The sequence below is a fragment of the Pteropus vampyrus genome, unplaced genomic scaffold, assembly GCF_000151845.1.
Source record: "Pteropus vampyrus isolate Shadow unplaced genomic scaffold, Pvam_2.0 Scaffold51, whole genome shotgun sequence".
Taxonomy (NCBI): Eukaryota; Metazoa; Chordata; class Mammalia; order Chiroptera; family Pteropodidae; genus Pteropus; species Pteropus vampyrus.
This window is the reverse complement of record NW_011888832.1, coordinates 4,472,568-4,490,233: the sequence shown is the minus strand read 5'-3', so window position 1 is coordinate 4,490,233 and position 17,666 is coordinate 4,472,568. Positions and strand designations below refer to the sequence as shown.

Here is a 17,666-nt window from a genome sequence, read left to right as displayed (position 1 = left end):
TTCAAGGGTTAAAATGAGAAAATAAGATAATAGATATTAAAGTGCTTTGTAAACTGTGAAGTGCTTTAAATGTTAAGGTCCATCTGAATTCAGCTTCAAAAACTCTAAAAAACCTGTTAATTTATTTCAAAGTTCTATGGCTTCTATTTAGGATGTACGCTTGATTTTCCCAGGGAAATTAAGAAATTATGTATTAGGAGTCTTGGCAAACTTATTCTGGGTACATCGGAAAAAAAAAAATGCCTCTGACCAGACTGATCTACTTTTTCCGTAGAGGTGACAATCGACCAGCGTTAACAATATTTTGCTATTCCATCTCAGCCTTTCTCTTCCCTGAACAAACAGTTAAACTGGATAACAAACTAATAAAAAATAATTTGGAATCTGGGGCACAATTATGGCCAGGAAAGATGCTGATGATCATTTCATGTGATCAGAGAAAAAAACCTAAAATAGAGCACTCTTCAATTACCATAATTTCTACTGTCATTGCAATTTCCGTACATAAAAGCATTTGGTCTGAGGTGCCACAGATTTATCCGTAAATTACACAATAAAGGATGGGGAATGGACTTTCCTTTAAAAGAACAAACGGAACCAGTCATTTATGGGGACGTCTTCATCTTAATCGACACGTGAGTGCCACCAAATACAGACTCCATTATTGCATAAAGTTCTGGAGACTGTCACCCGACCCTGCTCCCACCCCTCTCCCAAGTTTAATTAAACCAGTATCACACTGAGACTGGAAGGCAAACACAATGATACAACAATAAACAAACATTAATCATGATCATTACATACATTTTATTACATGAAATAAATAAGGCTGTGGAGCTTTCACCAGCGATAAAGCTCTTCATCTTGGATAGCATCCTGAGGCAATTGAGGGGTAAAATAATACTAATAATGATAATAATAATTAGTATGAAAAGGAAAAAAGGGGTTTATCACCACGTAGAGCAGAAACCGTATCCTCCTTCACTTATATTCATCTCATATCTGCTCATTTTTGGGTTCTTCTCGCTGAGGTAAATGAAAATAAATTCCTCGCTTGTGGCCTAGCTTTGGGGCACGTAATTCCACTCTAAATGCCCAGGACAAGGAGACCCATGGAGGGGTCAGGGGTTCCACCGGGGAACAGGGGAGGGGGCTCCGAGCCCTCTGGCTGCGGGCATGGGAGGCAGAGGGAGAGGCCTGCAGCCGGCCGGTGCGGGGCCTCCTGTCCCGGCCTGAGGAAGGACCAGGCCCAGCCTCCCTCCGCTCGGTCATTTTCTGAGCCGAACGGAAGATCTCTCTGGTTTGGCCGAGTCAGAAACGGGCCCCGCGGGGGAATTTTTTTTTTTTTTTTTTTTCCCAGAGGCTTCCTGACAGTCTTTCGTATAAAGACCACGTCGGGGATGCCCACTAAACATATAACACGGCTGTCCGCCCCAATTGTCCCATCTCCACGTGAGAACAAGAAATAGATCCTCTCCCGCAGAGATGCCCATCAAACGCCACCTGGCCAGCCAGACACGAATCCCACCCTGCGGCCTTATCACCGTCCAATCTTGAGGCGTCTGCCGTGGGCTGCCCCTGCCACCATCTCAAGGAGACTGTTTTCATGAACCCGAAGATCAACCTGCCCCTGCAGGCTCCATGATATCGAAGCAGTGTGAGCTTAGAGGACCGCTTCTGTCCCTTCTCCACTTCCAGGCATCGGGGCTTAGCGACGTGATGGGAGATTCCACCTCAGTCCTCCCACTCAGGGTCCCCAACCCTCAGGCCATGGACCAAACCAGTCTGTGGCCCGTCAGGAACCAGGCCGCACAGCAGGAGGTGAGCTGTGGGCAAGCGAATGAAGCTCCATCTGTATCTGCAGCCGCTCCCCAGAGCCGGCACCACCGCCTCGGCTCCGCCTCGGATCATCTGGCGTTAGATGCTCATAGGAGTCCCGGTCCCTGGTGCCAGTAAGGTTGGGGACCGCTGGTCTAATGGGCTTTCCTGAGGACGACGCCTCCTGTCTCCCCGTCAAAGGAAGAGAACGTGATCCTATGGGGGGACCTACTTTTCACTTCCTTTCAAAATGTGTTCTGACCGTTCCACATCCTGCCTCCTGCTCCTGTTTGAAGGAACCAGAGTTTTAATGGCTCACAGTTCAGGAGGGGCCCTGCTTCTAGGTTTAAATGGCAGCTGCGGTGCCCTGGGTGTCACCCCTCTGGCCCGGGGCTGCGGCCTTTTGTGTGGTCTCCTCGGCGCTGGCTGGTTGGCTCTCCACTCAGCTAGGAAATAAGAGAGGCAGGCTGAACTAGGGCTCGCCCGGCCTCGAGCCAAGGAATGTCCCCCTGCCACTTGGAGCCCTTGGCGAGGGATCTTGGGGGCTGCTGCTGCCCGTGGGGCTGGCATTTGACACCCAGTGACAAGACATGCACGGGTGACTGGCATTTCCTTCTCCTGGCATCTGTGCACCTGGCCCTTTCTCCTGGGGATGAATCGGCGTGTGGCCAGTTAGGAGGAGGCCACCAGCGTCCTCACTCCTCCCTCACACAGACACCTTTTGACAAATAACAAGACAAGGGGTAGGCGAGTGGACACTCCAAAGCGGACTCTGCCCCGGTCCCTCGGGGAATGTCGCCTCACCCTCTGCCAATGAATTTCTAGGGCTGCCCTGATCATAAATACTCTGATTAAAATGTAAATTTAGCCAACCTATCAGCTTCCCATTAAGAGCACTCTTTAAAAACGCCGTTAATCAGCCGAAAGATATGTAGTGAAATACCACTCATCAATCGTAACTGCTTATGACAGTTAACAAAGCTTTATATTTGCCCCGAACATGTGCCGATCTATCCATTACGCCAAGGTTCACTCTCACGCTAATTGTACATTTTCTTCCCTAATGCATTTTTTGCTGTTATCTCATAGGCTAATGAAAGCCAGGAAATCAATAAATATAAATTATACATGCAAAGAAGGACCGCTGCGAACATAAAGTTTCTAATTAATTGCACTTGATTAATTTATATCCTTTAATTATCTTGCTAAGCCACAAACAACATAAATATCTTTGCAATCTGGTTATTGCTATGTCAGTCATAAAAAAGCAGACACAGTAAATCTATGAAATCTAGCAAACTGCAACGCCAGAAAACATGGAATGGCATAACCCATAAATATTATTGGACTAACTCGAGACACCGATGAATAATTTCAGTGTGACAAATTAACACTAAATATGTTGTATGGTTACTTGACAAAGGTTATAGTGATGTTATAGGTTTAAATGGTATATATGGAGTAAGCAAAAATGTGGATTTTACTGCTGGGCTTATAAAAATCAAGCCAAGAGGGTTCCTGTGGGCAGGGACCCACATGCGAACATTCAGTGTAATTTTGCCAATGGCCAAGTTCAAAGGCACATTGTTAATTATTTTGTTTCTTCGTTTCCCTTTGATAAACTTGATCAAGAGAAAATGACCCCACCTCATCTGCAAAAGTGAAAATAAAATACATATTCGAAGTAGGGATTTAAATCCGGAAACTTGACCCCAAGTTAGAAAACGGGCTGAATGTTGTTGCTTGCTGCCATTGTCTTAAGAGATGCAACTTTTACATGGAAAGTGGTTTCTTTTATCCATCCCCCCTCCCTTTTCATTTTATCTGACTCTGCTAAGCCAGCCATCTGTCACTGAGCTGAAATCTAATCCTCTCTGTCCACCCAGCTTGCTCTTTGTCCTAGGCCACTGCATATTACCAAGCATCTATATCTACAACTTTCATAAATGCGTAAAAAGAAACTGTATCTGTCCTCGGCTACACTCAGACAAAGACCATCTGTCAGCAACTGCAGTCACTCTTTAAAAAAGAAAGCGTCCAAAGGGATTTGCCCTTTACCAAGTAAACCCACTTAACCCTTCCAATAAGATTAACTGTTATTTGTTTCCATTAAATAAAAATGACCATGCTAATATACATTTAATAGTTCTGTAACAGTTGCAGAAAGATCAGCTCTCATGTGAATATCTTTTGTAGATAAAACATACGTGCATATAAATACTGGAATTATGACGGCACGAAGAGGACCTATGAGGCAGAAGGATGTTTTCACTTCCTCCCTTCAGTCTGGGGCTGTGAAAGAGAAGCCAGCATAAAATATAGAAGCCAGAAAGTTCCGCAGTCTCCCCGTCTTCAATTTTACAGTAAATGACACTGCTAGCTGTAACGTATGGCTGAACACACACGATTATTAAGATTCAGGGTCCCTCTCCGACTCCTGCCCCCTTCCCACTGTCCATCCTCGCAGACAGTTTTATAGCTGTTACGTTACACATTTCCAAAGTCGAGCTATGTGCGCTGCACAAATACACGCTCGCTAAGTATTACGGTAATTATGGGGAATCCGTTGGTGGGGGGCAGGGGCATTCGTGCAGAACTGCGGTAACATTTGGGGGTTCCGATGTCCCGTTTTCATCCCGGAGATCGCCGCAGGCGTCTGGCTTCACATTTCAGAAGCAAACTAAATGACGCGTTTGCTTCGATGGAAAAGCCCAGGCAAATTTTTCAAAACGTTTATCTATGCTGTACGCGTTTATGGAGAGATCGCTCCAGAATAACTGTTTTTAATGCTGCATCCCCAAAATAGGAAGGCCAAGTTCTGCTCACAGGACAGCTGAAGTTTCGTATGTATATTTTAGCGAAAGCGCGATTGACCAGCGGATCCCGTAGCCTTCGGTGAACCTTCGTGTGCTCAGCGCTCCGTTTTTCCCACGTGGGGCCTTGGTGGGCCGACCGGACCAAGCAGGGAACTAGGGGTGGTGGGCAGAAGAGCCGGTGGACAGGAGGCAGGGCATGGAAGACTCGCTGCCACCTGCCTTGGCACCCCTCAATCCACGTGGCACACTGGTGTCGGCTGGAAATCAGGGCGCATCCGTTTCTGGAAGATGCGGGCAGGGGAATGGGAAACCACCAGGCAGATGAAATGCTTTGTTTTTCTCTCCCGCTGAACTTCTGGGTTTTCTCCCTTAAAACATTTTACATGCTTGTGATGACTCGGTTTCCCGGGAAATCCAACTAAAATGTTCCCAGGTCCACATATATACACCTGGCGTCTGGCAACCCATGTCCGCCTTTCCCCTCTGCTTGAGCTCCCCGTGGCTGGTGTGTTGCACCCCCCGCCTGCTGTCATGGGACTGAAACCTCTGCAGTGGGGGTGGACCCCCCGGCTTCCTTTCCCCGGGGACCTCGGCCAGAGCACCCAGAAGTCCAGCTTCCCACTCAGCCTGGTGCCATCTCAGTTAAAGGACAGGAGCCTCGTTCTGTGTTCGGCGTGGATGTTGCTGTCTCTAAGGAGACAGGTAAATCTCCCGATACTGCAATGTGATCGGTGAGGTGGACCCGCTCCTGATGCAACTCGCCTGCCTCGGGGCTCCTTGGAGGTAATGAAAGAGCCGGGCGGGAAAGGCAGGCCGGTGACAAGCGGGCCGTGCGCACTTTCCTGGCTGACGGTTGGAAAAATACCAGCGCGTCCAGCAGAGAGGAAGTAGGTATCTCTCACTGGAGTTCACTAGATTTGTCATTTTCGATTTAATGCACCTAGGTAGCGAGCCGACTCACTAGGTTTGACTGCAATTACCTTATCTTTCCTATTTTTAGTGACAGGACCAGATTATTTTAAGTGCATTTTATAGAAAACCCTTCTTTACTGAAGTATAAAGACTGTAATAAAGACAATACAATGTTTTGAAACTGTTTTAAACCCTTCACTCAGCGTTGCTTCTACAGATTTAACACGTAGGGGTTCTAATCTTACTGCTACTAATTAGAGCTTTAGTGTAATTGTGCCAACAGGGTGCTTGGCATAATAATTACTATTGAGAGATTCTGGTGGCGCAGTAACATGCCTACATAATGCAGATATGTCTAGTATTACAGTGCAGTCACCTTTGTATGTTGACTCCAGTTGGATTTTAACCAAGTAAGGGGTTATTTTGCCTTTATAATAAAGCTTAAAAGGCATATACATATGTATGATTTAGGTATCTATCTTTCCTCTCTGAGTCTTTTGAATATTAATTAGCAGGAACCCCAGAAGGCAACTAGGACACATTCAGTTTCAAATATCTCACAATTTGGGGCACTGCGCTCTGGGAGTTGGCTCGCCTGTGCTTGTGTGGGGCTAAGAGTCGATTTGGATGCCACGGTGCTCTGCGCCTAGAGCACTCTCAGGTGACAATCCTTCTCATGAGAAAGCCTGCCTCGTGACCCGTGGAGAAAGGAAACCAGGGCCGTGGGCCCACCGGGAGCTGAGTTCCTCTGGGGTCTGTACCTGGTTTATAAGAGGAATCTCTGAAAGCAGTTTCTCAGTCATTGTCACATCTTTGAAAGTAACACTTGTATCTTTGAAAACGTGAAGCCGAAGCTGGATAAAGCCATTTCTGTTTGTGTATCTATTTCGGCCTCGGCCTGAGTAGTTTTGTTTATAATTATCCCTGTTCCTGTTGTTTGCTGGGAAAGGGACGTCTGAAGAGCCCTGTCGCGGTGTGACATGTGGGAGGTGGTGGCTGTGGGTGTGGGTGTGAGCGTGAGGTGGGGGTGGGCTCGAGGATACGTACGAGGCCTTCTCGACTCGGGACAGACCCCGTCATTGGGCGGGTGGCCTCAAAAGGCCGCACCGGATTTGTCAGGCCACAAGCGAAGGACACCCCGGTTGGTGTCACTTTCAGTGGTACCAGGGAAAAGCGAGTCCAGGCAGCGCTGCGTGCTGGGCGCGGGGGCCTCCCGCCTGCCGCCGACGTGCTGGGCACAGGGGCGCAGAGACCGCCACACCCCCGCGTGCCAACGCAGGCTCACTGGTTTTCCCGCCTTGTTATGTTTCGGCACACGCGAAAGAGTTTGTGCAGAACCGATTTCACGGAGCGATACGTCACCTAAGAGGGTGTCACCAGCCCCCGGAACTGCAGGGTTTCGGATGTAACGAGCCCGTTGGCAGGGTCCTGCGGAGTGGCCCACGGCCCGGACCGCTGCTCCGTTTAGCTCCCTCGGCCTTGTTTTTACTGCCCCTTAGTGCCGTGCTTTTAAAGTGACAGGAAGCCCATTTCTGATTACAGATCAGCGGGTTAGGATGTCACCACTAGACAGCGCGTTCGGCTGTAAATCCGAGGAGGCACCCGCGATGCTGGGAGACTGGGATTCCGGATGTGAATGATGGCGATGGCTTTCTATGGAGCGAATGGAGGTGCTTTTGTTAATACGGAGCTTTATAACTTGCTACGTCTCTGGGGCAAGGCCTGGGCTGCTCCAAACCGTCCCCCCCGTCTCTCCTTGCTGGCCTAGGGCAAGCAGGGCGCGTCTGCCACGTGCACCAAACACAGCAGTAAAATTTTCATTAGTGCCGTGGAGGCTCCAGCTCTTCTCCAGGCTGACGAGTTCTCCCCGGACCGTACCCCGCCTTCGCTGCGCCAAGTTCCCCGAAACTGCATGTGCTCCTGTCATGCAAGACATCTTTTGATGAGGCCCTTTTTTTCTTTAAGCTTTTAAGATAATCTGAGCGAAATCATCAAGCTATAAAAAGAAATCAATAAAAACAGAAAAGGTTCCCATCACCCCGAAAAAAATCCATAACTTTTGCATTTTAATAGAGACGCTGCAGGACCAGCGCGGCCATTTCCTTTCTGATGTGCTCCTTTGATTTCCCTCACATGTCACAGGGCTCTTGACTTTCTTGAGAAAGGGATTATTGAATTGTGTGTCTCCCTCAGATGTACTTGATCACTCAAGTATCTGTACTTAAGAATGTTAGAGTCTGTTCAGCTGTTGCCTCTTTGGAGCTCGTCAGCGCTTGTCATCTTAATATTAATTGGGTTTTGTGCAGGAATCTCAAGTCCCACAACGAGTGGCTTTCAAGAGAGAAGATTATGCCCAAAGCCAGATACAAAGACAAACATATTTAGCACAACAATTATGATAATTGTAGAAACATTCTGGCACGAAATAAGCAAGTTTGATTAAGGACACTTCTGCATTATCAAATATTAATCAGATGTCTTCGGTCTATCTGGTTCGATCATCAGAGGTTTCTTATGGTTTTATGTATTAACAGATTTGTGGAAGCTGAACGTACAGAACCTAATGGTCTGAGGCAGCCAAGCCCGGATAGTAAAAGGATTTTTGCTGAATATAATCCACTTAAATTTAAAATCGACACAGACAGGATCATAAACCTGAAATGAAAATTAAAACCCACCCCACCACTGAGACATTTTGTCTAATTCCAACCAGGTGGTAATTCAGAAACATATCGTGGAAAAGGATTCTTAGTTCTCCTTTCTGTTTAAAAAAAAAAAAATGAGGTCAGTATCTTAAGGGCAAATCCTCTCGATAAAGGCACAGTCATTGCAACTTTCCACTTTCTTGATACTCACCGAACTGGTCGGTAATAGAAGCAGTAATATTCTTACTAAACTAGAGAGTTAATTTTATTTGTAATTTTCAGCGGCTTTCAACTTAATTGCACAATTTCCTCAATTATTAAAGTTCATTCTACATACTTAAGTTCATTAGCCATTGTCAAATGGGCAAATTACTTTGCAATTTTAATATTTGTTGGACAAAGCTGCATTAATAGATTCACTCTCCAAACACAATTTCTCAGCTTTTGATACAGTATCCACTGATAATTGTAACCCTTCAAAGCAGAAGCCAGGAACTGTATTGTTTTTTTCTCTTTTTATGAATATTTCTTAAACGTTAGTGATTTTAACCACACAGGTAGGCTTTTTTGTTTGTTTTCCATGGAGGGAGGGGTCTGGGGAGGGCGGTGGTACTAACAGTGGTAGAGGCTCGGTGAAACTTCTCAGCATCCCTATGCAATTTGCCTAAATATGGTATATTTCTATATACGTGATATAAGCCCATAAAAACACAATATGGGCCTCTGAATAATCAATAAATCAGATTTTCAATCAGGGTCTATGCTATAAAACTTGTTGCTTATGATTCTGTACCTTGTACTATAAATAAAATATATGCGTATTTTAATTTTTCCATAGAGGGATACGTTCTATGGTGTACCTGCTGGCATTAGAGAGGCTAACTCAATCTCTCTCTCTCTTTCTCTCTCTCTCTCTCTCTCTCTCTCTCTCTCTCTCTCCTCTCTCTCACCACAGTTATTAAGTGCATGTGTATGTAGACTATGTTTAAATATACATATATGCTCTTGTAACAAAAATGCCACTTTTTTATTTTGTCTCTTGCAATTATGAAGCTCCTTAACACCCCCCCCCCCCATTATCTCATTTGATTAATGAATATGTACTTGCTTCCTGGTCTAGATGCACAATTTAGTATAGCATCCTCCAGAGAAGGCAATTCCTGAAATTTATCAGTACTGCTATATGGAAACACCCCCTCCCCAAACTGCTTGGTGTACACAGACTCACTCCAAAATGTCTGGGTGCAGATAGCTCCAGACCTCGGGGAAGGGGACCCCTGCCAGCAAGGCTTATCTCCCCAGTAATTAGGCTTGTGTTTCTGCTTTATTAACTCGAATACAACAACGCCCTGCCCTCTGTCACCAGGGGGACTAATAGATGATAGTCACTCTGATTTGGAAACCATACAAATTAAGTGACAAAGTGAGAGGAAGTGAAGTTAAAGCAAATTGTGTAAAGATAAGGCAGTCAGTCATTTACATACTAGTTTTTCAAATGTTAAGCAGGGGGCTTTGGGTTTTACATCTGCAGGTGCAAAAACGCTGAAAGAAACAAACCCGGTTTTCTTGACGTGTCTGTTAAACCTCAACGATACGTGAATTCTTGAACGAGGTTAGGAATCATCCATCGTGTACGTTCGAAACCAGGGTAACGTTTTCTCCTCCCAAAGTCCCGCATTTCATCGCCTTCCCCCGAGAAGATTTTCTTGTCTTAAATGTGCATGTGAATCCATGTGTTTATCTTCCCAGGAGCATTTCAACAGGTCTCTATCTCCATCACCTAAAGGGCAGAATTGCTTTTACATCTTTAAAACTCACGTCCTGCCTCTCTAGGAAAAACATTCACGCACCATCTATAAGAATAAAATTACCCAAGGAAAGAAAATGAAATTGAATGCGGGGGGCAGGGGGGGGAGCTGTCCGGTGAAGCTGATTTCCATCAGTCTGCTGCGGGAGCTGCAATGATGTGTTTAGCAATATGATTTAACGAGAAGCGTTAGCTCTGGGTGTGGAGCTGCCGCGTTTGAGAAGGCTGATGAGATGTGATTATTTCCGTGCAGAAATACCAGGGCGGTTAAAAGATGATTTGAAGTGAGGTTAAAAATGAAGCGACACTAAGCTTCTCGCACGCGTGTCAAAACAATCACATCTTTTCTTTTCTTTCCTTTTTTTCCCCTTTCATTTTGGTGACATTTGCTCATATTGGGGGTGGAGACATTCTTCATAGCAAACTGTAATTCTTGACTAATTTTAAATTGGATGTGGCTCTGTTTGAAAGACAGCTCTAAATGTGATCCAAAATCAGCTTCTGGATATTATGGATCGGCAGTGTTTGTAATATTTGGTAAGCTTTAAATATTGCTAGTCGACCAAGAACTAATGTTTCAGGTCCTTATGTTAACACCACTCACGGTATAGACAGCATACGTGACATAATAAATTACATTTGGTTAGAAAAATGTCTTTGAACTTCAGCTTAAAAAATGAAAACAAGTGAAAAAAAAACAGAATCAAATGTCAAAAACCATATGTTAGCAAATGAATATACCTCAGCATATTATTTAATCACCTTATGTGTAATTACTGTTTCAAATGATTAAGTTTCGAAGTCTGAGAATATTTCTAACTTTGAAAAAGAGTTTAGTACGTACTGGACGTATTTATTCATTAGCTCAGAAAGAGAAATCCGCATAGCCACAATTCTTGATTTATGAGATAAAACAGTAAAAATGGATTAGGAAAATGAAACTATCTCTGTGTACATAAAGAGAAATAATAATTGGGTCACTTGCTGAAAACTTTTTTAAAAAGTCTAAAGCTAGATTTCCAAACCAATTGTTTTGTTTAGGAGTGCTTGGGACATTCTGCCAGTTTCAAAAGTTTCATCAGCATTTAAGCAAAGAAAGCCCTGTTACTCTGCTCCGTGCTCACTCTGCACACAGGACAACACACAGTCCCATCCGGGCAAGAAAGAGCTGGGACATTTGACAAAGCTCTGCTGGCGGGGAACACGTATGACAAAACCTTCACAGTGTTCCACCCCCCGACCCCAGCTGTATCAGTCAGTCATGACTCAGTTCCCCCCCGCCACTCCCCCTCCGCCTCTCAGCCTGCAGCGCTGGCCACGGTCACCCCGAGGCGAGGAGATGACAGTTAGTCCTTTTCGTCCACGCCGAGTCCACCTAATCCTCACTGTTCGGGGTCATGTCAGATCCACGACCCCAAACGAAGCCGCATACGTCTTGCAGGAGATGCACACAGGCTTGCCTTGTTTACTTCGAGAAGACAGGTTTTTATGGCGACATCACATGCATACTGAGCCCTAACAAATGGGGCCGCTTGGCCTGGCAGAGCGATTGTACTGGCGATTCCTATGGCCCTCAATCCACGGCTGTTCAGCTGTGTTCTGGAAACCCACGGCTTTCCAGCTGTGTCCTCCGGATCAACAGCCTCGGGTCCCCAGCACATTCCCTAAATTTCCTCCACAATTATCTATTCATGATCATTGCACACAAGTGCCTCCAGCAATCACATGATGCGACCCCCTCTCCACACCTCCACCAGCAGCAGCGCTTGCCGCCCAAGCCTCCAGTTCCTTCCTGCCTTTATGTTTGCTCCTGGTAAAAGACCCCCACCCCCCCGTTTATTTAGAAACAAAAATCTTAGGTGCTACTTTTACTTACATTTCTCAGCACGTCTTTGTCTTCCAAACCATTCTATCTCTTAACATGGAAGTTTTATGCATTATTTGATCAAAAATACAGACCTTTGCTAGTTGACCTGAGCAGTTAGGATGGGTTTAAGGACGCTTGCAAACCCCGATTTCACCCGAAAAAAGCAACCTAGGGCATCGGTTACCATCTAGAGCCTGAAAACACGGCCAGTGAGACTCGCGCAGCCTAAGGGAAATCGCCACTGAAGTCCACAGACATTTGTTTGGTCCGGGAAAGGCACCAGAAACTTTGAGCAGCGCGCGTCCCCGCTCCCGCCGGCCCGGGCACCCGAGGGCCCATTACGCGCGGCACAGCGCCATCTGCCGGCCGGCCCGGCGGCGCGCCTGGGCCTCGCCGCGAGGCCTGGCCCTGAATTCCGGGGCTGCTCCGCACCTCGGGCCCCGGGGGGGGGACCTCCTGTGGCTGAGGACTTCTGACTGCACCAAAAAGGAAGGAGAGAGGGAGATTGTCCTGGGGAGAAAACGCGGCGCTAGAGAAACCGTTTCCAAAGACCTGTTTGACCTGGAAACGGAGAAGGAGGAATACCCCCGGGACGCTCCCCAGACGGTCGGCCAAGGGCGGGGTCTTCTGCGCGAAAGGTGAAGCTGGGTTTATTTGCATCGAAAGCAAGGGGTTGTTTTCGCTCCTTTCTCTCTGTCTATAAAACGCTGTATCCTAACCATATTGTCTTCACACCCCGCCCTGCGTGCTTCTTTATGGAGGCCAGGAAGAATTTATGGAAGGGCGTCCAGGTTCATTCATTTCCCGGCCGTGGGGTGGTGTGTCCCCGGGTGTGCGTGTGCGTGCACGCGTGCCTGCGTGTGTGTGTTGCGGGGAGGAGATTCGGAAGTGCTGTTGGAGACACTGGAGCTGTCTGCCCATCGAGTCCAGGAACCCGGGCGTGGCCGGCCCCGGGTCAAGGGCAGGAAGGGAAGACCGTGAAGTGCGGTCAGCATCCTTCCACCGGCTTCCACGCTGCCTTGAACGGGAGCCCGGACTCCAGGAAACTCCTCTGTGACAAGGTGCAGAAGACCCGAACCGAATGGGCCAGAGAGGTGATCGTTATTCTTAAGGGAGGGATCTCGCCGTAACGCAGGATAAAGCGTTATCGGCGATTATTTTTTAAGGCTGCGTTGGAAATATTTTCATCCTGCCTCCAAGTACCAGGCCTCTGGCTAACTGCAATGTCCATCCTGTGAGGCTGACTTTCAGCATCTCCCTCCTCCTCGCTCTCTTGCCTGACTCCCCTCCCCCACCCTGCCTCATACACACACGATGCCTAGGGAGAAAAGCCCAGAACCGTCCCTGGCTTTCCTTACAGGCTGGTTGGTTTAGACCCTGTGGTGGGGCCACAGGTCCTCGGCGCATGATGGCACAGAGCGATGATGGACTGTAACTGCCTGTGCATGCAAAGGACTGGAGGTGACCTCTGTCCACCCCAAACTATGCTGCCTGCGAATCGGCTTGGGATGCAGAGCCCCCTGGGCCCTGAAGGGGTCTAGCTCTTCGGCAGCCTTGGGAGGGGCCCGTGCATTCTGGAAAAGCCTTCTTTTTCTCGGGGGCTGCCTCTCACCCTGAAGAGAGTTCTCTAAGACAGAGTTCCTCCAGGTGCTGTGAACTGCCCCTACCCCTTCCCAGCACACACTCTCAGAAGCAAAGTCAGATTCCTTCATTACAGAACTCGAATTTGACGTCTAAACGATTTTCCAGACTAGGGTTGCCAGGTAAAATACAGGGTACCCAGCCGAGGTGGAATTTCAGAAAAACAATGGATGGTTTTTTAGTACAAGAATGTGCCAAATATTGTTATGAGACATATTAAAAAATACTCATTGTTCATCTGATATTTAAATTTAAATAGATGTCTGGTGGGGGGTTGTTTGTTTTGGTTTCCACTAAATCTGGCAACCAATTAGAGACTTTCTAGTGCAAATCTTTAGAGAAGAAACGGATCAACAGAGGCCAAGTAACACGCGCACTTACACAGCTGCTTGAAGGCAGAACCGCAGCCAGAAATCAAGTCTAGAAAATCAGTCTGGTCCTTCTCAGCAGCCACACTGCCTTGTCTCCCCTCTGGACGGCCAGCTGGGGGCCAGAGATACCAAGTGAGCTCATGTAATGAAACTGCTTCCTTGTATAATCATCTCAGAGTGACCGTGCATGCTTCCAAGGACCATAAAGTAAAATGCCACTCTTTGGGAATGCCAAAGAGTTTATAATTTGTGGCGTCTCTTGCCCAAGCGAGTCTTTACACAGCAACCCCTTTCTTTCTAGAGAGCCCAGCGTTTTCTTTTTCTGTGATCAGTGTTCATGATGGCTTCAAGGACTTTGTTCCATCAAGTGATCTCAGACATGAGAGTGCCCCCTTACACAGTGAGTGAGTGCTCACTGTGCCAGTCTCTGGAAAACCAAGAGCCCTAGAGCCTTTTGCAGACAGGCACTGTTTATAGGGATTAAAAGACTAAGCTGATCATCTTAAAATATTATGCATCTGGAGGCTGTTCCCCAGATTCATGGCAAAAGCATTGCGTGTCCTGGGAAGTCTCAGGGCAGCCATAGGAGTGCTTTATTTTGGGGCCGGGTCATGTAGACGTGAGCTCAGCCATGTTCCTGTCACATCTGAGCCTCCCGTCCCTTAGTTTTAAACTGTCAGGTCCATTTTGGTTCTGGGACACTGGATTTCTAGTGATCAGTAGTGGGCCACGTGCTCCAGCAACGATGTTTGTTTCTTGAGCTCCAGCTGGAAGAAGCTGCCTCTGGGTCCTTTGAAAGTGCCCCGCTGTGCCCAGCACAGTGCCGCAGCGGGCTGTCCTCCCCTGAGCAACGCGGCCACCAAGGGGGGACTCTGTGTCCACACAATGTGTCTCCTCCAAGGTCGAGTCCCAAGTGACCAGCTGCTCCCAGAAGGGTCACAGGCGTAACAGTTTAAAGGATCTGGCCCTCTCGCGATTAGATCCGAAGGCCCCGAGCTGACAGGCATCTCCGTGAGCATCCCGCAGGCCCACGTGATCCGTGAGGAAAGCCTCAGGTGTGTGACGGCAAAAGACAAAAAACGGCAGAAGATGGCAAAACCCCGCTTCGCCTGGGAAAACTCTCCCTTCGGGCCTGGAGCTCGCCATTTCTCCAGCGAATGTGAAAGCAGAGTGGACGAGGCCGGTAGAGTGAGGAGTGAGGCCCTCCCTTTGTCCCTTTGTCCCTTTGTCCCTTGTCCCTTTGTCCCTCCCTCTCTCCCTCCCTCCCTTCCTTCCTCCTTGGACGTTTTTTTAACCTTGCAGTGGCCCCTGCAGAGAGGCCTTTCTTTCAGCCAGGTGAGTGAGGACGGGCGGAGATGCTGGAGGGCCTCTGGCTGCCTTCAGCGTGGCCCTGAGCCTTTCTGCCCCGCAGCGTCTGCCTTTGCAATGAGGAGTCCTCCTCCCTCACAGGAACGCCGGGCTGTGACTCCCCGGGATGGGGTCTGAAAATACGAAACTCTCTCGAGTACTTTGTCCATTTCTTGAACGGGGCCGATTTGAGGACCTTGCTCTGAAACACTGCGTGGATTATTTCCATCGTAATGTTTTCCCGTCACTCTGCATCATCTTTAGAATACCCCGGGTTTCTGCCGCCAGGTGCATGCTGCGATTTGCAAGCTCCTTTTGTAAGATGGAAGATGAACTCTCTGGATGCCATGAGCCAAGTCGAGACCTAACGTGCCACGTTTAACGACAAAGGAATCAAGAACCATGTTGAGAAGAAAAGAGTGACTTGCGCGCCCTGATCAGCACTTAGGACTGTGGCCTTTCCTCCGGCTTAGAAAACACCCACATCTGCTGCTGATCATAACTACGGACTTTGCACGTAGTCGGCCCTCGGTGGAAGGTACTGTTTTGTCCCTGCTCATGTGAACTGAGTGAGCAGGGGCTGAGAGAGGTCTGCGACCTGAATAACATCACTGCTGGTAACTGTTCGGGACAGGGCTGGAACCTCGGTCTCGTTGATTCTAAAAGGCCACGTTTGCACCGGCTTCTGAGCACAGCAGGTAACTTTACTGAGCACCCGCCCGGTGCCAAGCACTGTTCCGAGCACGTTCCACGTGTCATCTCAGGGAGCCCGCTCGGCGACCTCGCGAGGCAGGGACTACCGCTCGGCCCATCTGGTGGATGAGGAACGCGAAGCACAGCGACTGAGTGAAGAGCTGGAGACTTTAGCCACTGACGTCATGTGCATACGCTGCCCCTCTGGATCACGCAGACTTTGGGCATGCATCCCTTAAATGTACGGGAAAGCCTCACGTAAAAGGCAAAAGGCAAAGTAAATAAAACAAAAAAATAACAACAACGAACAGACGGCAGACCTAACCCTCCCCCTCCTGCCTCAGCGGAGCAGCTGGGTGCATCTCCAGGCCCCGGCTCAGGTTTGTCGCCATCTTCCCCCACCCCCCCCGCAGACAAATAAGCCTGGGGGATCAGGTGTGCCCCGAGGGTACCTCCTGTTCCCCAGGCCGCAGACAATGGAAAGCTGGTCCTTTAAACAATTGCGCAATCTCTTCCCCCCCAAACACACTTTTCTCCTTTGATGTAAAGATCCTAAAAATCTAATTTCTGGAACTTTCCACTGATTTCTTAGGTCGGCCCAGCACTGCAGCTTAGGATGGAGACACTCGGGGACACTCGGGGACCACCGGCTGCTGGGAGCTGGGAAGAATACAACCCCAAGGAAGCCGGCGGTTTTATTTCCCTCTGTAAATCTACTCTGATTAACGTAAACACTGTGTAACACTCCACCTGTAGGTAGTGTAATTAAGGTGCACCGGAACCACAATCGGCCCGGTGACAGGCAGAGGGACAATTACTGACCTCCCACGGATTTTTAAGTCAGCACATTTACTACTGTGAAAATCACCAAGTCATTAGCAGAGGGGTTTTAAAAAAATTTTTAAATGAAAGAAGTCTGCTCACATTACAGCTATTTGTCTGTTAACCTCCTTGTCCCCTCTCTTTCTGACTTCAGGTGAAATTCCCCCGCTCCCCGCCGGAGCCACGGCAGACTGGGGGGCACCAGCCTAGCAAGGGGGTGAAAGCTCCCGGCCCAGCCTTGGAGGAGTGAGTGGTTTCCCGCTGGAGACCGTCACCCCTCACATAGAGTCTAGGGGTGCGTGCGCCGACAAGCGCCTTCCCCTCGTGCCTCGTTGGGCTCCCATGTCGCCTGAGAGCTGACGCTTTGACACAAAATTAATCTCCAAGTCTACAGCCATTCCGCCCTGAACAAGCTCCATCCCATCTGATCTCGGAAGCTAAGCAGGGTCGGGCCTGATTAGTACTTGGATGAGAGACCACCTAGGAAGACCAGGTTGCTGTAGATGTAAAAATAAAAAAATAAAGGATTGTAAGCTGACGAGGTCCTTGCAGTCTTCCAGCCACTCCCAGCCACGCCTCTCCTGCCCACGAACAGGGGGCGCTGCTCGTGATGAGGCTGAGGAGCAGAGATGCCCTGACATCCATCTCATTAGTAAGCAAATGCTTCCCCCCCAAAGGCGAGTGTCTGTTCTCAGTGGGCAGAAGGCAGGCGGGGCAGAGCTGAAACAGAAGGACTTTGGCGTCATGCCAAATGGGTTCTGCTTCCGGCCCCATCACTCCCTCACTGAGCCTCTTTGTGCCTCGGCTTCCTCGTCTGTCACATGGGGATAACCACAGTACACATCACGTAGGATTGTCGTGGGAAATGAAAGGGATAATCCACGACTGGCCCGCATAGTGCACAGCACCTCAGAGATCGGGAGCTGG

The 17,666-nt window shown here is 48.3% G+C and overlaps 1 pseudogene; it reads left to right on the top strand.

Annotated features, from left to right (window-relative positions):
• Positions 1-17,125: 17,125 nt before the first annotated feature.
• LOC111739612 lies at positions 17,126-17,245 on the top strand (annotated as a pseudogene).
• Positions 17,246-17,666: the final 421 nt, after the last annotated feature.